The following is a 21,546-nucleotide window of genomic DNA, read 5'->3' on the forward strand; positions in this document are numbered from 1 at the left end:
TACATTCTGTAAGTATCACAGTTTTTGGTCTAATAGTACTAACAATTGTCTTTTCATGCTTGACGACATACAGAATTGATAGACGAAAATAAGCTTCAATTCACAGAGAAACTGACTATGAAAGTTGATGTCGAGCAATTCCCTCCAACGGTATCAACATGCTCGAAGCTTATTTTCAACCCGAAGAGGCTCGACAAAGCAAAGATTTATGGCCTAACATTAGATCGTCAGGGGCCTAGAAAGGGGTAAGCAGGCAAGAAAGTCTAAATCCAAAAAGCTAAGGAGAAGAAAAGAGAAGGAGCTCAAGCTTGAACCGGGGATCTGTGACCGATGCAAAAATCAGCCAGTCGAGCTCAAGAGAACATAAGAGAAAAATAGCCTAGCCTACCAGCTTGGTTGACCACAGATCTATAGATTGGGTGAATCAATGGACCACATCTACTGCTGTTTTCGATCGACTGGGGAACGAATGTTGGAATATTGGGCCGATGACTCTTTACTGCCGAACTCGCCGATTAATTTGATTGAATTCCAACATGAGTCAGACGACGACGATGTATTTACCATTGACGACTTGCATCCTGCACCTACTAAGATGGAAGACAGCCATCCCGAGGTCTAAGATCCTTTGTTAGAAATGAATGTAGAAAATAAGGGCGAACCGCGACCTCTCTTGTTAGTAATCTTTTGAACCTGAAGCAGAGTGTCAAAATTATCGGCCTCCTCTGTGAATATAAAGATTGTTTTGCTTGGGACTATCATGAGATGCTTAGATTACCCAGAGGTTTAGTAGAACACAAGTTGAAAATCAAAGACAGGTTCAAACCTTACCAACAACCACCACCTGCGATTTTCTGCGGAGGTATAACTAAAAGTCGAAGAATAAATTTAACATCTTCTCAAAGCCGGCTTTGTCCATACCACTTGATACGTTGAGTGGCTGGCCAACATTGTGCCAGTGTTGAAAACTACTAGAGCTCAAACAGTTTGGATGGATTATAGAAATATAAATCTTGCAACCCCCAAGGACGAGTACCCTATCCATTACTATTATGCCATTACTCGAGAATCTATGGTCCCTTTTTGATTTTTTAATTTTCCAAAGTTATTACTCGTACAAAGATGTTAGCACTTTTATGTTTAATGTAGTATTATATATGTACAAGTGCACATGACGAACTCTTACATACCCAAGTTAGGTGTCGTACTGGGCTAGAAATATATTTGGGCCTAGCCTTGGATTTTTTGGGCCTTAACAATGGTCATGATGAGCCCTAGTATGGTTGTGGTTAGCCTTAGTCCGATTCTACTAAACCTCAGTATGGTTCTTGTAAGCCTTAATATGGTTCTAGTTAGTCATAATATGATTGAATTGCATGGGTATTCCAATTTAAATAGATTATGCCCTACACCCTATTTAGCTTGGATAACCATGACACGCTGCTAGGCTTCAACCATGGTTTGTGGAAGTCCTGAAAGGATTAAACTCAATTGACTTTCACCAATATGAAGAATTAAATGGTGAGATTTAATTAACAAGTCAACTCATAGAAGTGGAGCCCTCCCACTATCTTGCTAATAGGAACCATGGATCGCACACCGAGAAATGAGATTAGAGAAACAAATGAAGAGAAAAGAAACTAGGAGTCAAAAGTCAAAGGTGAAAGTCAACGATCACGTTAGAGTCAACATATTTGACCGGAGCAATTGACCAAGTCAAATTAGTAAGACTATAATAGATACTGAAGGGTTAAATCATAATTCATAATTAAGAGTAAATTAGGTGTTGTATATGACGAACTCTTGCCTACCCAAGTTGGGTTTCTTCCCAAGTTAGGTGTCGTACTGGGCTAGAAATATATTTGGGCCCAGCTTTGGATTTTTTGGGCCTCAACAATGGTCATGATGAGCCCTAATATGGTTGTGGAGAGCCTTAGTACAGTTCTGATAAGCCTTAGTCCGATTCTACTAAACCTCAGTATGGTTCTTGTAAGCCTTAATATGGTTCTAGTTAGTCATAATATGATTCTAGTAAGCCATAATATGGTTTTGGTGTGCGTTAATATGTTTTTGGTTAGCTTTTATACGATTCTAGTAAGCCTTAGTATGGTTCTAGTACACCTCATATGGTTTAGATAATTCATAATATAAATTTGATAAGCCATGTTATTGTTCTGGTAAGCCATAATATGGTTCTAGTAAGTCACAAAATGGTTCTTGTGAGCTTTAATATCATCTTGATGAGCCTTAATATGGTTCTAACGAAGGCACAAAATGATTCTAGTGAGTTTTAATATCGTTTGATAGAACCCGACCCAAATCCCACTTTGAAATCCGTGTCGAACCCCGTACGTCTCCAACACCTAACAGGTGTCGGGCACAAATAACCAAAATACCATTCTTACCCTAATCCAAAACTGCTCCAGGGTATGGATTCTACCGGAAAACTGAAAGGGTCTCCCCTGAAAAAGACCAAAAACCCAGAATTTTACATGCACAGCAAACTCAAATAATTTCCCAACCGTTCAACAAATTCAACTTTACAAAATTGATCATAACAAACCAATCATAAACTTGAGGCTGCACCTAGGTTAGCCTAGGTTGCCTAAGTACCCTTGCTGAGGGATCAAGCCACACGTGGTTCTTTGTATAAGAAACAAATTCAACCCATATGTAAGCACATGAACTAAATATTCCTTCACACTTTCCCAAAACCAAAAGCTTCAAACTTTAATCAATTCGCTGAAACAAACTCATCTCTTAAGAAAGTAGTTGTGAATTGTATAAAATCCTTAAAACTTAGAAAACTCTCAATCATTGTCTCATAAATCTGAAAACATGTATTAAAACCTTAACCAATAAGTACCAAGATAAAATCATCAATTTTAGTTTAAAACATCTTAAAACCCAAATACTCTCCACCTAGGCGTACCCCCAATCATAATCCGTCAATTCCAATAATATTCCGTCAAAACAAGTACCATATATGTTACATCATTGTAGAACTCGGGGGACATGTGGTCAGCCCGAGAACGCATATCTTCGCTGAACTCAGGGGACACCTAGTCAACCCGAGAACACATATCCTCGCAAAATCGAGTGATCATCCTGAAACGCATATCCATCAACTCCCCTCGCAAGACATAGGAAGATATAATCAACCTGAATGCAACTCCTAACACCACACAGTTCAGGCGTCCCGAGACTCGTGAGGTGTTGTCATACATGACTAGACTATTCTGAAGGCAGCTACCAGGGGGGGGTACTCCTACGCTGGGTTTGAAAATCATTTTCTGAAACTTATCATAAAATTCCTCTTTTTCTACAAATCCACTTTTATAAATCCATTTTCCAAATCCTTTCTCAACTTTCCAAAAATCAGTTCTTAAATAAATTACCAAAAATCCCTTTTTTTCAAACGAGATCAATCCCAACATTCCTTAATTTGAATTTGACCATGCAAAATCTCTCAAAACTATTCTCAAACTACATTCAAATACGTACAACATACTATTGAGAAACCTGGTATTCATAATTCATCGATTTCAAGCCACTGAGTATATCTTTAAATATAGACATAAAATCAGGCATTTAATTAATTTCTTATTCATTCCAAAACCCAGTTATCCAAGCCATTCCCAACTCCACACAATTAAACATAATATAACATGCTTGGAAGGTAAAAGAGATTGTATAATAATTCATAAGCATTCAATGAAACTCTCATAACATAATACCATTTTAAAACAAACCTCCAATTACAATTACAACTACTAAATAGCCTCAACCGAGTCGACATAGACCACTATCTAAGTCAACTGGGCTCGTAGGGCCCACATCCTCAATTTGTTATATGATAATTCCTATTGGTCCATAACCATAAGTTGAACTCATCCAAGAAGTCTCATCACGATCCAACGAACGGTTTGGCCCCGATCGTGGAATTTGACCAATTTGGTCTACGGGGCACACAACCTCCAATTTCCGATCCAAACATTCCTATAAGTCCAACACCGATCCAAACATTCCTATAAGTCCAACAAGGTCTCATTAACAAGTTTTGAGAGCTTGATCTCAATCGAGCGGTCGGATTACTCTACATCGCATGATCGTACGGTGATCGACTTACTTAACCCTAGAATCATTGATTCGGTGTATCCGGGAGTCTGATTCTTAATCAACCAGTTCCTACACAATCTTAGAGGTACGAGGAACAAAATATTTGAAATTGGAACTGATCGAATGGTCCAAACCTACCGAAACCAGGTATCGCATAATAAGTGCGATATCCTTTCAACTGTCAAACTATAGCTAGCTCAATGGGCTGCCACACAATGGCCTACGCACCGCCACCCATCGCTGGCAGAGGTGGGTGTCTTGAGAGATTTTCCAACGACAGAAAATATCCAAACCACTAGCCAAAACCTATGCCAATAGATTCATACTAACTAGGGGATCAACTTTTGTTCTTCGACCACGGCCAAAAACTAGACAGAGCTAGTAGAATCGAAACCGAAACCATTGACAAAGTGGGTATATTGAACGATCGGTAAAACCTCAAAATCGATTCAAGGTATCAGTATAAACTGCTAGAGCAAGTGGAGGGGATGAAGATGTATACTTGGATTGAAGAAAACAGCCGCCAGAATCTCCTAAAACAACTACGAAAATTTGCCCAATTTTCAAGTCAATATCTTCAGCGCTACGCTAGTTTTCGATCCGAGAAAATAGGTAGGTCAAGTAAAGAAGAGAGAGACGATTCTTTTGGAACAAGAATTGTCGAATTTAGTCGCCGAACAAAGACGAAATTGCCTTCTGAAACAGCATCATCGCAGGGAGAGGAGAAAGAGAGAGAGAGAGAGAGAGAGAGAGAGAGAGAGAGAGAGAGAGAGAGATAGAGAATAGTTGGGGAGAGAGAGTGTCGTGAGAGAGAGAGAAGCTAGATGTGGTTCTAGTGATCATAAATTACGATTGTGCCACTGCACTTCCGTAGATCATAACTTCTTCGTTTTAACTTTGAATTGAACTTGCCACTTGTCTACGAACTCGTATCATCGAGCTCTACACAATGGTGACACTCAATTTCCCAAAATCCTTCTAGAACAAAAAGTGACTAAAGTACCCCTATGCCCAAGGGCAAAAATGTAATTTCACAATCAATAATTAGTTGAACAGTAATTTTTGGCACGGGGGGTTACAGTTTTAGGAAGCCTTAATATGGTTCTAGTGATCCTTAATAATATGGCTCTGGTAAGCCCTGTTATGGTTTTGGTAGGCCTTAAGTCATTTGTGGTGAGCCCTAATACCTTTTTGGTGATCCTTAATATCATTTTTGTGACCCTTAATACAGTTATGGCAAGTCTTAATATGGTTTTGATGAGTCGTAGTTTGGTTCTATTGAATCTTAATATGTTTCAAGTGAACAAAAATTTCTAAACTAATTATATACAACAGATGGACTAAGGGAAGTCTAATCGATCATGGTAAACAGATTCGTTCAAAGATACTATCTCATCTTCTGGAACACATCTCCCCAAGTAAGGTTTAAGTCATTGGCCATTAACCTTAAAAATATTTCCATTCTTGGGATCCTCAACTTCAACAGTCCCATATGGGAAAACTCTTTTAACAATGAAAGGCCCTATCCATTTAGTTCTTAATTTTCCAGGAAACAAATGAAGTCTAGAATTATACAAAAGAACAAGTTGAGAAGGCTCAAAATTTTTCCTCAAAATATTTTTATCATGAAAAACTTTAGTACGTTCTTTGTAAATTCGTGAGTTCTCATATGCATCATTCTTGACTTCCTCAAGTTCATTCAATTGGAGTTTTCTCAAGGTACCTGCATCTCCAAGACTAAAGTTAAACAATTTGATAGCCCAATATGCTTTATGTTCTAATTCAACAGGTAAATGACAAGGTTTACCATAAACTAGCCTATAGGGAGACATACCAAGAGGTGATTTGTATGCAGTACGGTATGCCCACAAAGCATCAGTTAGTCTAAATGACCAATCCTTCCGGGTTGGATTCACCGTCTTTTCCAAAATTTGCTTGATTTTCCTGTTTGCAAGTTCTGCTTGGCCATTTGTCTGTGGATGGTATGGAGTGGAAATCTTATGGGTTATCCCATATTTTTTCATCAAAGCTTCAAATGGTCGGTTGCAAAAATGTGATCCTCCATCACTGATGATCGCTCTAGGAGTACCAAACCTGGATAATACATTTTCTTTCAAAAATTTCAAAACAGTTTTATGATCATTCTTCCGACATGGTATGGCCTCAATCCATTTTGAAACATAATCCACAGCAACAAGGATATATAAGTAACCAAAAGATGGAGGAAAAGGACCCATAAAATCAATGCCCCAAAGTCAAAAATTTCAATAATTAAAATTGGGTTAAGAGGCATCATATTACGTCGAGTAATTTTGCCCAACTTTTGACAACTTGGACAAGTCTTGCAAAATTCATACACATCTTTGAAAAGTCTAGGCCAATAAAAACCACATTGAAGAATTTTGGCCGAAGTCTTTTTGGAAGAAAAGTGACCTCCACAAGCCTCAGAATGACAAAAAGATATGACACTAAATATTTCATCATCAGGAACACATCTACGGATTACCTGGTCGAGACAATATTTGAAGAGATACGGGTCATCCCAAAAGAATTTTCTCACCTCAACCATAAATTTCTTTTTCTCTTGCGAGGTCCAATGAGGTGGGATAAGACCTATAGCAAGAAAATTCACAATGTTAGCAAACCATGGTAACTTAGAAACACCAAAAAATTGTTCATCAGGAAATGAATCTTTTATAGGCAAATATTCAGAAGGCTCCTCAAAAGATATCCTAGAAAGATGGTTTGCAACAACATTCTCCACTCATTTCTTGTCCTTGATTGTAAGATCAAATTCTTGGAGAAGCAAAATCCATCTAATCAATCGTGATTTGGCTCCCTTCTTTGTCAATAAATACTTCAAGGCCGAATGATCTATAAAAACAACAATTTGTGAGCCCAAAATGTATGACCTAAACTTTTCCAGTGCAAAAACTACAGCAAGCAATTCTTTTTCAGTTGTAGTGTAATTTTTCTGTGCACTATTCAAAGTTCTGCTTGCGTAGCAGATAACAACAGGCTTCTTGTCTTTTCTTTGGCCTAGCACTGCCCCAATAGCACCATCACTAGCATCACACATTATTTCAAATGGCATAGACCAATTTGGGGGCTGCATTACAGGAGTTGATGTTAGCATTTTAATCAATTTCTCAAATGCTTCTTGACATGCATAATTCCAATCAAATTTAGCATCTTTTTCCAAGAGATTATTCAATGGCCTTGCAATTGCACTAAAATTTTGTATGAATCTCCGGTAGAAACCTGCATGTCCTAAAAAAGATCTAATTTCTTTAACAGTTTTAGGAATAGGCAAATTAGCTTGACTTGCAATTGAATTAACTTTTTGAGGCAATTTTGATTTTAGGGTTTCAACTTCCCTAGCCATTGTTGCCAATTGAGCTTTGAGACAATCTTCCTCCTTAAGGTGATAAATACCGCCGCTAGAAGGATTAATAGAAGATTTTGCCTTTTGGGAATTAGGCTCAAATGTGTTGGGAGTGCTCCAAATCTGAGATTTCTCTGCAATTTCATCAAGAAAATCAAAAGCATCTTCAGGATCTTTATACATAAAATTTCCATTGCACATCGTCTCAATAAATTGTCAATCTTTAGGTGTTAAGCCATGATAAAAATGACTTACCACCCTCCATCTTTCAAAACCATGGTGAGGACATAACATTAACAAATCTTTAAATCTTTCCCAAGCTTGAGGTAAAGACTCAGTATCTTTTTGAGAAAATGTGGTCATCTGTCTTTTCAAAGAATTTGTCTTTTGAATTGGGAAAAATTTCTTGAAAAATTCAGTTTGCATTTCAAGCCATGTTCCAATTGTTCTTGGCCTTAGAGAATAAAGCCAAGTTTTCGCTTTATCTTTTAGTGAAAATGGAAAAAGTTTTAGCAAAACTGTATCAAGCCTACACCCTTGTGTTGGAAAAGTTCCACAAACTTCCTCAAACTCACGCACATGTGAATATGGATTTTCAGATTCCATTCCATGAAAAGTTGGTAAAAGTTGTATCATGCCCGGTTTAAAATCAAAAGTTTGACCATTTAACGGAAAAATGATGCAAGATGGCACACTTGTACGAGCAGGATGCAAATAATCATGTAATGTCCTAACAAGTGGATTCTCATCATTATGAACACTACGATTCTCATCATTATGAACACTATGATTATCTTCATCATTTTGGGGGCCTTCCAATGCATTATTATTATTATTCTCAGCCATTTGTGATGAAATTTGGTCAAATTGAGGTTTCTTTGCAAATCCACCAAACCGATCACGATATCTCATAAACAAAATAAAGAAGCAACAAATAAATAAATAAAAACTAAACTAAATTTTTTTAAAATTTTTTATATATAAAAAAATAAGACAAAAGCAAACAAAAAAATAAAAACACCAAAAATAAAAATAGAAATGAAAAATTGAGTTTGATAAGCCTTACCGAATTAGCTTTGGAAACTAAAACCGCAAACCTTAACAATGAATTTCCTTGTGCTACTTTTCGCTTCACTGCTCCCCTGCAACGGTGCCAAAAACTTGTTGCGTCTACCCAAGTGCAAGTAGTTACACGTAGTAATAATCTTGAAAGTCCAAGTATCGTATCCTCAAGGAGCAGGTAGGCAAATATCTACACACAAAGAAATAATTAAACGTAGCACAATAAAAGTGACAAATAAAATGAAAAAGTAATTTGATTTGATTGTTGTGGAAATTGAGTTTAAAAATGAAATATCAATAATGGAAATGCTAAGGCATCAAGGTTCAATTCTTTAAACAAAATATGTTTCATGCTCTTTAATCCAAATTATAACTTGATTAAAATCATCATTGAGAAACTTTAATCTGAAGATAAAAAAAAATTAAAACCAATTTGATTTTTCAATGTTATCTTTTATTAATGATTGTTCAGAAAATGGAATTGCTTAATATCTACTCTTTTAATTTAAAAGCATGCTAAGTCAGTTCTTAACAATGAGAAAAATATAATTGAACTCACGAAAAGATAATAGCACTTAACATCAATCAAAATAAAAGGATATGAAAATATTGAACAACCATAAATAAAAGAATTTAGCAATTCATACCAGTATATTGGATTAAAGAACAATTCACAAACTTACTCAAAGAACATTCCCTTTAGCCTTAGCTAGAGTTCTAGCAACTCATTACAAAGGAAAACATAAACTAAATTTTGAATGAAATGGATAAAAAGATCTGTCGTAGGGGTGCCCTTGCCAAATAAGTTGATGGGTGATTTATAGTAGTCAATGAGGTGAGTGGGAAGTTAATACATTCGTGGTGGGTGATGAAGGGTTTAATTGAGGGATTAATTGGATTAAACATGTTGATGGTGGAGAGTTAGTGGAAAAGAAATAACGGTGAGGTAAGTGGGCGTTAAATGGCTATGAATGTCATGAAATAGGCTCCTTAGCTTCAACGATTTTGTCTTCTCTTCTCCCCCTTTACTTCTCTTTATAATCACAATAATCCCACAATCAATTCTTCAATAAAATCTGCCAGCAATTCTCTTCACACCTAGCTTGAACTTGGACAAATGTATGTCTTTATCTTTTGGCTTTCCAACTTCCTACAGAAGATAAATTCACCTAGTAAGTTCACCAAATTAATATAGAAAATTCATAAATCCAGTTGGTAAGAATAAAATGCAACAACAAGTGAAATTATATTTATTAAGCGAAAATTATATCATAAAGTCTCCAAAATAATATTAACAGGCAAGTTATAGTGTAAAATACCTATATATCTGAGAATGCAACATCTTCACTGTAATTTGTTGAGTAAATAGCCTTATTTTCTAAAAAGACCATATCTTATCGGTAAGTTATTGTGTAAAGTGCCTATATATCTGAGAACACAACATCTTACCCGTAATTTATTGAGTGAATTGCCTATTTTTCGAAAAACACCATATCTTACAGGTAAGTTATAGTGTAAAATGCCTATATAACTGAGAACGCAATATCTTACTCGTAATTTATTGAGTGAAAAGCCTATTTTTCTTAAAACACCATATCTTACCTATAAGTTATAATTTAAAGTGCCTATATATCTGAGAACGCAACATTTTACCAGTAATTTATTAAGTAAATAACTTATTTTTCTAAAAACTCCATATCTTTACGATACGTTGTAGTGTTAAATACCTATATATCAGAGAACACAACACCTTACTCGTAATTTATTGAGTAAATAGCTTATTTTTATAAAAACACCATATCTTACCGGTAAGTTATAGTGTCAGATGCCTATATATCTAAGAACACAACATCTTACCCATAATTTATTGAGTAAATATCCTATTTTTTAAAAAACACCATATCTTACCAGTAAGTTATAGTGGAACATACCTATATATCTGAGAACGCAACATCTTACCAGTAATTTAATGAGTGAAAAGCCTATTTTTATAAAACATCATATCTTACCAATAAGTTATAGTGCAAAACGCCCACATAACTGAGAACGCAATATCTTACTCGCAATTTATTGAGTGAGAAGTCTATTTTTCTAAAAACACCATATCTTACTAGTAAGTTATAGTGTAAAATGCATATATGTCTGAGAACACAAAATCTTACTCGTAATTTATAGAGTGAATAGCCTATTTTTCTGAAAACGCCATATCTTACCGATAAGTTATAGTGTAAAATGCCTATACATCTAAGAACGCAACATCTTACCCATAATTTATTGTGTGAATTTCCTATTTTTATGAAAACCCCATATCTTACTCGGTAAGTTATGGGGTAAGGTTTCTATATATCTGAGAACGCAACATCTTACATGTAATTTATTGAGCAAATAGCTTATTTTTTAAAAACACCATATCTTATAGGTAAGTTACAGTGTAAAGTGTCGATATATCTGAGAACGCAACATCTTAACCGTAACTTATTGGGTAAATAGCCTATTTTTCTAAAAACACCATACCTTGCTGGTAAGTTATTGTGTAAAATACCTATATGTATGAGAGCACAACATCTTACCAGTAATTTATTGAGTAAATAGCTTCTTTTTATAAAAACACCATATCTTAATGGTAAGTTATAGTGTAAAAAGCCTCTATATCTGAGAACGCAACATCTTACTCGCAATTTATTGAGTAAGTAGCTTATTTTTCTAAAAAGAACATATCTTAACAGTAAGTTATAGTGTAAAACGCCTCTATAACTGCGAACGCAATATCTTACTCGTAATTTATTGAGTGAGAAGTCTATTTTTCTAAAAACTTTATCTTACCGGTAAATTATAGTGTAAAATGCATATATGTCTTAGAACGCAACATCTTACTCGTAATTTATTGAGTGAATAGCCTATTTTTCTCAAAACGCCATATCTTATCAGTAAGTTATAGTGTAAAGTGCCTGTATATCTGAGAACGTAACATCTTTCCCTTAACTTACTAAGTAAATAGCCTATTTTTCTAAAAACATCATATCTTATTGATAAGTTATAGTGTAAAATGCCTATACATCTGAGAACACAACATCTTACTTGTAATTTATGGAGTGAATTGCATATTTTTCTGAAAACACCATATCTTACCGAAAAGTTATTGTAAAATACCTATATATCCGAAAACGCAACATCTTACACGTAATCTATTGTGTGAATTTCCTATTTTTATGAAAACCCCATATCTTACTTGGTAAGTTATAGTGTAAAGTGTCTATTTATTTGAGAACGCAACATCTTACCCGTAATTTATTGAGTAAATAGCTTATTTTTTAAAAAAAACACCATATCTTACCGGTAAATTACAGTGTAAGTGTCTATATATCTGAGAACGCAACATCTTAACCTTAACTTATTGAGCAAATAGCCTATTTTTCTAAAAACACCATATCTTAGTGGTAAGTTATTGTGTAAAATGCCTATATATATGAGAACGTAACATCTTACCTGCAATTTATTGAGTAAATAGCTTATTTTTCTAAAAACACCATATCTTAATGGTAAGTGATAGTGTAAAATACCTTTATATCTGAGAACGCAACATCTTACACGTAATTTATTGAGTGAATAGCCTATTTTTCTAAAAACACAATCTCTTCTTGGCGTGGCATATGTGCAAGCGCATATGACGAACTCTTGCGCACCCAAGTTGGGTTTCTTCCCAAGTTAGGTGTCGTATTCGGCTAGAAATATATTTGGGCCCAACCTTTGATTTTTTGGGCCTCAACATTAGCCAAACATGCTAGTAGATGGTGGGGATCTAATCTTGGAGTTGCAGATGAGTAAGCTTGTTGGGTTTTCGTAAGGATGGATTGAGTTTTGATTCACCATTGTGCTTGAGTTTACAGCACTAGCCCCAGAACACTTGAAATTAGCGGACAAAACCTATGTGGAGGTGATGACGCATGGCATGATTGCTAGATACTAGAAGAATGCTTGAAATAAGGCATGTGCTGGAAGGATGTTTGAAATAGGGCATGTGCCGAAAGTATGTTTGAAATAGGGCATGTGCTGGAAGGATGTTTGAAATAGGGCATGTGCTGGAAAATATTTTGTTTGACATGAATAGGTCCTGGAAGAATGTGACTTGGCTTGGACTTGCTATGTGGATAATCTAATGGTTGAGTTGAACCAAGATATAGCTTGGTCTAGCGTGATGGTTCACTCTTTCGGCAGTATGAATATAGAGCTTGTGTTATCTTCCAGGAATATCTCAGGCAAAAAATTGAAAAAAAAGTTCAATTCTGTTTATCAGATGCTTGGCCTGTGTTTGGCTTTTTCTTTTTCTTTTTGGAAAAATTTGCTTGGCACGAAGCCCCTATGTATTTTAGGGTTTGCATGTGTAATTTGCACAATGGCATGAATAATGGATTTGCCAAAGCGCCCGGCTCTCTTACAAGGTCTTGTTTTGCTTGGGAATGGAGATCTAAGACACAAACAAAGGGCCCATGTCAGCAATCCATATTATGTTTGTTCTGCAAAGTAGATTGCCAACAAAAGAAAAAAAAAAAGAGGAAATGTTCTTATCTCTTTATTTTCTCTGGTTTATTGCTTCTAGTTTTCTTCTTTGGAGGCATTGGGGAAGATAGCGACCTGATCCCCTATGAATCGCCAATTAATGAGGGGGCAGGGTTGCCGTAAAGAACAAATGGGTGGACTTGGCCCTGTGTCTGAGTTCAATTTTGAGAGGATTTGTTGAAGGAAGAGAGGAAAGAATGAAGGAAGAGGAATGAATGGCTTGAGCAAGTTTCTAGCAGCTTGACAAAAGTTTCATCAAGCTCTTGACTGGCTTGACAGAAGAGAAAAAGGGAAGCAATGGAAGAACATGGCTTGAAATCGAAGGGTTCCCGAGGTGAGAGGTGATGCTTGCTCTCTCTGGATGTGTTTATGGGAAAGAGAGGAAGAAGATGGAAGCAGGGTGGCTTTAGCAGATTTCCAGCAGCTTGATGAAAGCTTCGTCAGGCTCCTCGATGGCTTGACAGAAGAGAAAAAGGGAAGCAATTGAAGAACATGGCTTGAAATCGAAGGGTTCCAGAGGTGAGAGGTGATGCTTGCTCTCTCTGGATGTGTTTATGGGAAAGAGAGGAAGAAGATGGAAGAACAGAGCATGAAATTGGACCTTCCAATAACGAGTAAGGATGTTTCTTGCTCTAGATCGATATGCCAGAGGAGAAAAAGGAAAGAGATGGAAGAGAGCTGGAAATTTGAGGGTTCCAGTAGTGAAAGAGGATGCTTGCTCTCCCTAGATCTCCAACGAATGCCCCCCGGATGTGATAATCTGCTGGGTAGGAAATGCCCCTTTTTATAGGCACTGGAAGCCCCAATTTTATCAAGTCTTCTTCTACATTTTTCCTCACTTTCTTCCATTCAATCCTCTTTGGTGAAATCTCCCCAACCCTAGCACATAAAAGCAGAGCTTTTTGGGGTTCCAAGACTTTCCTGCGGCTGGACTCCTCCATCTGGGTAAGGAGCCTCTTACTTTTCCTTATTGTTTTCCCACTGGAGCTTGCAAGAGGAAAGAATGGGTAAGAATGCTGGTCAAAAGTTGATTTACTTCCAGCAGCCAATGCATATGGGTTTACCTTGATCTTGACAAGGTGCTGGGAGCAGCTTGTGTTCACGTAGGGCCTTGGTTTTGACAAGGTGCTAGATATTTTGACTGATGTGGGATATTTCCAAGTGTTATGGGCTATGGCTATTGGATGTTTTTCTAAGATGTTTGGGCCTTTTCTTAAGGTGATGGGCTATTGGGTTTTCTCTCATGCTTACCCATATGTTTGGGCTCAAGGAATGCGCTTGAGTTTTGGTGCTCCCAAGTAGCCCAAAACTTCCACTCCTTCGACCATTAATGGGCCTCATGAATACTCGTAACCATCCATACCACATTCCGCTCAACAAGCCCTAGGCATTCGCATGGCTTGGGCCCGCTTAAGCTTGTGGCTTGTTGTGTTGCTTATTTATTTGGCGTGACACGTGTGCAAGCGCATATGACGAACTCTTGCGTACCCAAGTTGGGTTTCCTCCCAAGTTAGGTGTCGTACTAGCCTAGAAATATATTTGGGCCCAGCCTTGGATTTTTCGGGCCTCAACAATGGTCATGATAAGCCCTAACATGGTTGTGGTGAGCCTTAGTACAGTTCTGATAAGCCTTAGTCCGATTCTACTAAACCTCAGTATGGTTCTTGTAAGCCTTAATATGGTTCTAGTTAGTCATAATATGATTCTAGTAAGCCATAATATGGTTTTGGTGTGCGTTAATATGTTTTTGGTTAGCTTTTATATGATTCTAGTAAGCCTTAGTATGGTTCTAGTACACCTCATATGGTTTAGATAATTGATAACATAAATTTGATAAGCCATGTTATTGTTCTGGTAAGCCATAACATGATTCTAGTAAGTCACAATCTGGTTCTAGTGAGCTTTAATATCATTTTGGTGACCTTAATATGGTTCTAACGAAGCCATAAAATGATTCTAGTGAGTTTTAATATCGTTTTTGACAGAACCCGACCCAAATCCTACTTTCAAATCCGTGTCGAACCCCGTGCGTGTCCGACACCTGATAGGTGTCGGGCACAAATAACCAAAATACCATTCTTAGCCTAATCCAAAAACTACTTTAGGGTCTGGCTTTTGCCAGAAAACCGAAAGAGTCTGCCCTGAAAAAGACCAAAAACCCAGAATTTTACTTGCACAGCAAACTCAAATTATTTCCCAACCGTTCAACAAATTCAACTTTACAAAACCGATCATAACAAACTAATCATAAACTTGCGGCTGCACCTAGGTTAGCCTAGGTTGCCTATGTACCCTTACTGAGGGATCAAGCAAACGTAGTTCTTTATACAAGAAACAAAGTTCCACCCATATGTAAGCACATGAACTAAATAGTCCTTCACACTTTCCTAAAACCAAAAGCTTCAACCTCTGATCAATTCTCTGAAACAAACTCATTTCTTAAGAAAGTAGTTGTGAATTGTATAAAATCCATCAATTCCCCTCGCAAGACTTAGGAAGACATAATCAACCTGAATGCAAATCCTCACACCACACAGTTCAGGCGTCCTCGAGACTCTCGAGGTGTTTTCATAAATGACTGGACTATTCCGAAGTCAACTGCCGAAGGGGTACTCCTACGGTGGGTTTGAAACCATTTTCCTAAACTTATCATAAAATTCCTCTTTTTCTACAAATCCACTTGCATAAATCCATCTTCCAAATCCTTTCTCAACTTTCCAAAAATCAGTTCTTAAATAAATAACCAAAAATCCCTTTTTTTTAAACGAGATCAATCCCAACATTCCTTAATTTGAATTTGACCATGTAAAATCTCTCAAAACCATTGTCAAACTACATCCAAATACGTACAACATACTATTGAGAAAACTAGTATGCATAATTCATTGATTTCAAGTCACTGAGCATATATTTAAATATGGACATATAATCTGGCATTTAATTAATTTCTTATTGATGCCAAAACCTAGTTATCCAAGCCATTCCCAACTCCACACAATTAAACATTGTATAACATGCTTGGAAGGTAAAAGCGATTGTACAATAATTCATAAGCATTCAATTAAACTCTCATAACATAATACCATTTTAAAACAAATCTCCAATTACAATTACAACTAAAGGAAATACATTCTGTAAGCATCACAGTTTTTGGTCTCATAGTACTAACAATTGTATTTTCATGTGTGATGACATACAGAATTGATAGACGAAAATAAGCTTCAATTCACAGAGAAACTGGCTATGAAAGTAGATGCCAAGCAATTCCCTCCAATTGTTATCAACATGGTCGAAGCTTATTTCCAACCTGAACAGGCTCCACAAAGCAGAGCTTTATGGCCTGAGGTCATATCGTCAGGGGCGGAGAAAGGGGTTAGCAGGCAAGAAAGTCTAAATCCGAAAAGCCAAGGAGAAGAAAAGAGAAGGACCTCAAGCTTGAACCATTGATCTGTGATCAATGCAAAAATCAGCCAGTCCAACTCAAGAGAATATAAGGGAAAAACAACCGAGCCTACCAGCTTGGCTGACCACGGATCTACATATTGGGCGAATCAATAAACCACATCCACTGCTGTTTTTGATCGTCTGGGGAACGATTGTTGGAATATTGGGTCGAGGACTTTTTACTGCCGAACTCACCAATTCATTTGATCAAATTCCAACACGAGTCAGACGACGACGATGTATCAACCATTGACGACCTGGATCCTGCACCTACTAAGATGGAAGACAACCATCCTGAGGTCTACGATCCTTTGTTAGAAATCAATGAAGGAACTAAGGGCGAACCAAGACTCTCTTTGTTTGTAATTTTTTGAACCTGAAGCTGAGTGTCGAAATTATTGGCCTCCTTTGTGAATGTAAAGACTATTTTGCTTGGGACTATCATGAGATGCTTGGATTACCTAGAAGTTCAGTAGAACACAAATTGAAAATCAAAGACCGGTTCAAACCTTTCCAACAACCACCACTTGCGATTTTTTGCCGTGGTACAACTAAAAGTCAAAGAAGAAATTTAACATCTTCTCAAAGACGGCATTATCCATACCGCCCGATACGTTTAGTGGCTGGCCAACATTGTGCCGGTGTTGAAAAATACTGGGGCTCTAACAGTTTACACGGATTATAGAAATATAAATCTTGCAACCCCTAAGGACGAGTACCCTATCCATTACTATTATGCCATTACTCGAGAATTTTTGGTCCCTTTTTGATTTTTTACTTTCCAAAGTTATTACCCATATAAAGATTTTAGCACTTTTACGTTTAATATAGTATTATACACATACACACGTATTTTTCATATTTAATACACGTATTTTTTTTACAAAACTTTCAGTAAGGCACACAAAATTTACGTATTGCTTGGCATGGCACGTGTACAAACGCATATGACGAACTCTTGGGTACCCAAGTTGGGTTTCTTCCCAAGTTAGGTGCCCTACTGGGCTAGAATATATTTGGGCCCAGCCTTGGATTTTTTGGGCCTCAACAATGGTCATGATGAGCCCAAATATGGTTGTGGTGAGCCTTAGCACAGTTCTGATAAGCCTTAGTCCGATTCTACTAAACCTCAGTATGGTTCTTCTAAGCCTTAATATGGTTCTAGTTAGCCATAATATGGTTAGCTTTTATATGATTCTAGTAAGCCTTAGTATGGTTCTAGTACACCTAATATGGTTTAGATAATTCATAATATAAATTTGATAAGCCATGTTATTGTTCTGGTAAGTCATAATATGGTTCTAGTAAGTCACAAAATGGTTCTAGTGAGCTTTAATATCATTTTGGTGAGCCTTAATATGGTTCTAACGAAGCCATAAAATGATTCTATTGAGTTTTAATATCATTTTTTAAAGAACCCGACCCAAAACCCACTTTGAAATCCGTGTAGTACCCCATACGTGTCCAACACCTAACAGGTGTCGGGCACAAATAACCAAAATACCATTCTTATCCTAATCCAAAAACAGCTTTAGGGTATGTCTTCTATCGGAAAACTGACAGAGTCTCCCCTGAAAAAGACCAACAGCCAAAAATTTTACCTGCACAGCAAACTCAAATAATTTCCCAAGCGTTCAATGAAACTCTCATAAAATTATCACGACAAACCAATCATAAACTTGTGGATGCACCTAAGTTAGCCTAGGTTAACTACCTACCCTTACTGAGGGATCAAGCCACACGTAGTTCTTTTACAAGAAACAAAGTTCAACCCATATGTAAGCACATGAACAAAATATTCCTTCACACTTTCCTAAAACCCAAAGCTTCAAACTCTAATCAATTCACTGAAACAAACTCATCTCTTAAGAAAGTAGTTGTGAATTGTATAAAATCCTTAAAACTTAGAAAACTCTCAATCATTGTCTCATAAATTTGAAAACATGTATTAAAACCTCTACGAATAAGTACCAAGATAAAATCATCATTTTTAGTTTAAAACATCTTCAAACTCAAATACTCTCCACCTAGGCGTACCCCCAACATTATCCGTTAATTCCAATAATATTCCGTCAAAACAAGTACCATATATATTACATCATTGCAGAACTCGGGGGACAAGTGGCCAGATCGAGAACACATATCTTCGCAGAACTCGGGGGACACTTAGTCAACCCGAGAACACATATCCTCACAAAATCGAGTGATCAGCCTGAAAAACATATCCATCAATTCCCCTCGCAGGACTGAGGAAAATATAATCAACCTCAATGCAAATCCTCACACCACACAGTTCAGGCATCCTCTAGACTCATTAGGTGTTGTCATAAATGACTAAACAATTTCGAAGGCAACTGCCAGGGGGAAGGGACGGGGGGTTACTCTGACGGTGGGTTTGAAAACCATTTTCCCGAAACTTATCATAAAATTCCTCTTTTTCTACAAATCCACTTTCATAAATCCATTTCCAAATCCTTTCTCAACTTTCCAGAAAACAGTTCTTAAATAAATAACCAAAAATTCCTTTTTTAAAACGAGATCAATCCCAACATTCCTTAATTTGAATTTGACCATGCAAAATCTCTCAAAACTATTCTCAACTACATTTAACTATGTACAACATACCACTAAGAAAACTAGTTTTCATAATTCATCAATTTCAAGCCACTAAGCATATATTTAAATATAGACATATAATCTGGCATTTAATTCATTTCTTATTCATTCCAAAACCCAGTTATCCAAGCCATTCCCAACACCACACAATGAACCATAATATAACATGCCTGGAAGGTAAAAGCGATTGTATAATAATTCATAAGCATTCAATGAAACTCGCATAACATAATGCCATTTTAAAACAAACCTCCAATTACAATTACAACTACTAAATAGCCTCAACCGAGTCAACATAGACCACTCTCTAAGTCGACTGGGCTCGTAGGGCCCATATCCTCAATTTGTTATATGATAATTCCTATTGGTCCATAACCATAAGTTGAACTCATCTAAGAAGTCTCATAACGATCCAACAATCAGTTTGGCCCCGATCGTGGAATTTGACCAATTTGTTCTACGGGGCCCACAACCTCCGATTTCTGATCCAAACATTCATATAAGTCCAACAAGGTCTAATTAACAAGTTCTGAGATCTTGGTCTCAATCGAGCTATTGGATCACTCTAGATCGCACGATCGTATGGTGATTGGTTTACTTAACCCTAGAATCATTGATCTGGTGTATTTGGGACTTTGATTCTTGATCAACTAGTTCCTACACAATCCTAGAGGTACGAGGAACAAAATATTTGAAATTGGGCCGATCGAATGGTCCAAACATATTGAAACTGGGTATCGCACAATAAGTGTAATATCCTTTCGACTGTCAAACTATAACTAGCTCAATGGGCTCCCACACAATGGCTCACGCGCCGCCACCTGTGGCTGGCAAAGGTGGGTGTCTTGAGAGATTTTCCAGGGACAAAATATCCAAACCACCAGCCAAAACCTATGACAATAGATTCATACTAACTAGGGGATCGACTTTTGATGTAAATGCCATACACTTTACATACACTTAAGAGAGAATTATACAACTGGAGTCAAATGCCATGATCTTGTTGTGAGTGTCGTCATCATATGCTTGCTAGACATTTATTATCTATTGTTGTTTATGGATTGATTGATTGTTTGGAGGTGGATAGTAAGTCCTAGCTATTGTTCTTGATTGATTTTAAACCAATTTCTCTTAAACTCTAATTTAAATTCTGTTTTGTTTTGTTTTCCTTATTTTTTTTATTAACAAAATTAAAATCAAAACCCCCTTGTTGTTGGCGTGTGTGTGGAAGTCCTTGTGGTTTCAATCTTTATTTTGTTTTCGTGTTTAATTGTGTTTTAGTTTTCATTGTGTGACATTGATAAACATCTCTTTAGATCACAATCTCTGTGAGATCAACCCTTACTTGCTTACTATACTATCATTTGGCATTCCAGAATCGATCACAACTGACAGAGGATATTCTTTCATATCTAGAGAGATGCTGGATATGGCAGAATCATTTAAATTCAAACTGCTTCAATCTACCCCTTATTATGCCCAAGCTAATGGGCAGGCAGAATCAAGTAACAAGGTGGTCATCAACATTATCAAAAAAATGCTTGAGAAAAATCCAAAACAGTGGCATGAGAAGTTGTTAGAAACTCTGTGGGCATGTAGAACTTCAAAAAGAGAGGCAACTAGCATGACCCCCTATGCTCTGACTTATGGCCATGATGCAATTCAGCCCATGGAGATAGCAGTCCAGTCTCTTAGAATTACACATCAACACAATCTGGTTGGAGAAGACTACTCTCAAGCCATGCTGCTAGAACTGGAAGGATTGGATACAAGCAAGATTGATACCCTCAACAAACTCTTAGCAGGAAAATAGGCTGTATCAAGGGCCTACAACAAAAGAGTTAAAAACAAGAGTTTTGAAGAGGGAGAAATAATATGGAAAGTAGTTCTGCCTTTGGAACGCATATAGCTGGTTATGGAAAGCGGTCACCTACATGGGAAGCTCCTTTCATAATTAATCAGATCTTTAGAATGGGGGCATACAGATTACAGGACCAAGATGGAGGGGTTCATGCTGCACCAATTAATGGCAAATGGTTAAAGAATTTTTTTCCGACTATGTCGGATTCAGAAGCTATGCAGATCCTTGTAAATATGCTAAAGCACGTTTTAATTTACTTTTGCACACTTTGCCAATAGAAATATTCCACAAAAATAAATAACTTTTATTAAATATTAGTCATTTTTTATGACTAAAGTTTATTACATTTCATAGTTTAAAATCTAAAGCCTAACTTCCTAAGGGTTTCTCGCAGGCTAGCCTTCTTGTTAGATAGTTCCTTCTGTTGCAGCACCCTTTGGTGAATTGAAGCCTCTGCAATCTGCAAAGCTAGTCTAGATGCTGAAACCATGCTCTGCACAAG

The 21,546-nt window shown here is 36.9% G+C and overlaps 1 non-coding gene and 1 pseudogene across 1 annotated transcript; one reads left to right on the top strand and one right to left on the bottom strand.

Annotated features, from left to right (window-relative positions):
* Positions 1-5,549: 5,549 nt before the first annotated feature.
* Positions 5,550-21,546, bottom strand: part of LOC117635274 — a 20,444-nt pseudogene continuing 4,447 nt past the window's right edge.
* LOC117636222 lies at positions 7,776-7,884 on the top strand. Its single transcript, XR_004587023.1, has one exon. It is a non-coding gene; the product is annotated as a small nucleolar RNA R71 (small nucleolar RNA).

The sequence above is a fragment of the Prunus dulcis genome, chromosome 7, assembly GCF_902201215.1.
Source record: "Prunus dulcis chromosome 7, ALMONDv2, whole genome shotgun sequence".
Classification (NCBI taxonomy): domain Eukaryota; kingdom Viridiplantae; phylum Streptophyta; class Magnoliopsida; order Rosales; family Rosaceae; genus Prunus; species Prunus dulcis.